The sequence below is a fragment of the Euprymna scolopes genome, chromosome 11, assembly GCF_053919585.1.
Source record: "Euprymna scolopes isolate OS-2025 chromosome 11, ASM5391958v1, whole genome shotgun sequence".
In the NCBI taxonomy this organism is placed as follows: Eukaryota; Metazoa; Mollusca; class Cephalopoda; order Sepiida; family Sepiolidae; genus Euprymna; species Euprymna scolopes.
In genome coordinates, this window is record NC_136492.1 from 116,999,529 (window position 1) to 117,000,525 (window position 997).

Below are 997 nucleotides of genomic sequence, written 5' to 3' on the forward strand. Positions count from 1 at the left end.
TGTGATGGATGGCTCTCGTCTGGGTGAGGCCCCGTGTTTTGACAAGCTTCTGGGTTTGACCTTTACTCCTGATCTGAAATGGAACACGTACATCAAGTCTGTTGCCAAGGTCGCTGGAAAGATGGTGGGATCCTTTTACCGCTCCAGAAGATATCTCACTACTGATGCAATTCTCTATCTATCCAAGTACGTCCAAGGATGGAATACCGTTGCCATATCTGGGCAGGAGCTGCTAAAAACAGCATATCATGCCTTGACAGAGTACAAAATAGACTTCGTGGCTTAGTGGGGGATGTCCTTTTCTCTACCCTGCAACCCCTCTCCCACAGAAGAGACGTTGCGAGCCTATCCTTGTTTTATCGTTATTTTCATGACAGGTGCTCGTCTGAACTCCAATCTCTGGTCCCCCCTCGCCAATCTTTCACGAAAAACACCCGTCTAGCTGAATCCACTGTGAAAAATTTCCCCCACTCTATATCTGTGCCTAAATCAAAACGAGGATTCGATGAACAAAGCTTCTTTCTTAGAACTGCACACCTGTGGAACTCTGTTCCGTCTGCCTGCTTCCCTCCGGACTACAACTTGGATGTCTTCAAGTCTAATGTTTACAAATTCCTAACGAACCGCCCCCTTAAGTAAACACTCCATTAAATCTCCACACTAACGTAATGTACTTGCAATAACCCTTATCCCCGAGTGGCTTCCGGGCCTTGATAAGTGGTGATCACTGTGTAAAAAAAATAGTTAGTAACAAAAAGTAATCAAGTTGATATCCAAAATAAAACCTAATACAGAGAGTTAAGTACGATAACCTTTAGGCAAGAAAACATGATCTTATAAAGTGTTTCCAAATGAGGAACGATTCACGCATAAACAGTCTGGAAACAGTTGACAAACATAAAATACAATGACGCAGCAACTAACAATTTTTCAAGCTTGAATCCTTAGCAACTGTTTATTCCCCTTTTTACCGAATTAAAATATAGTCCATATGTCT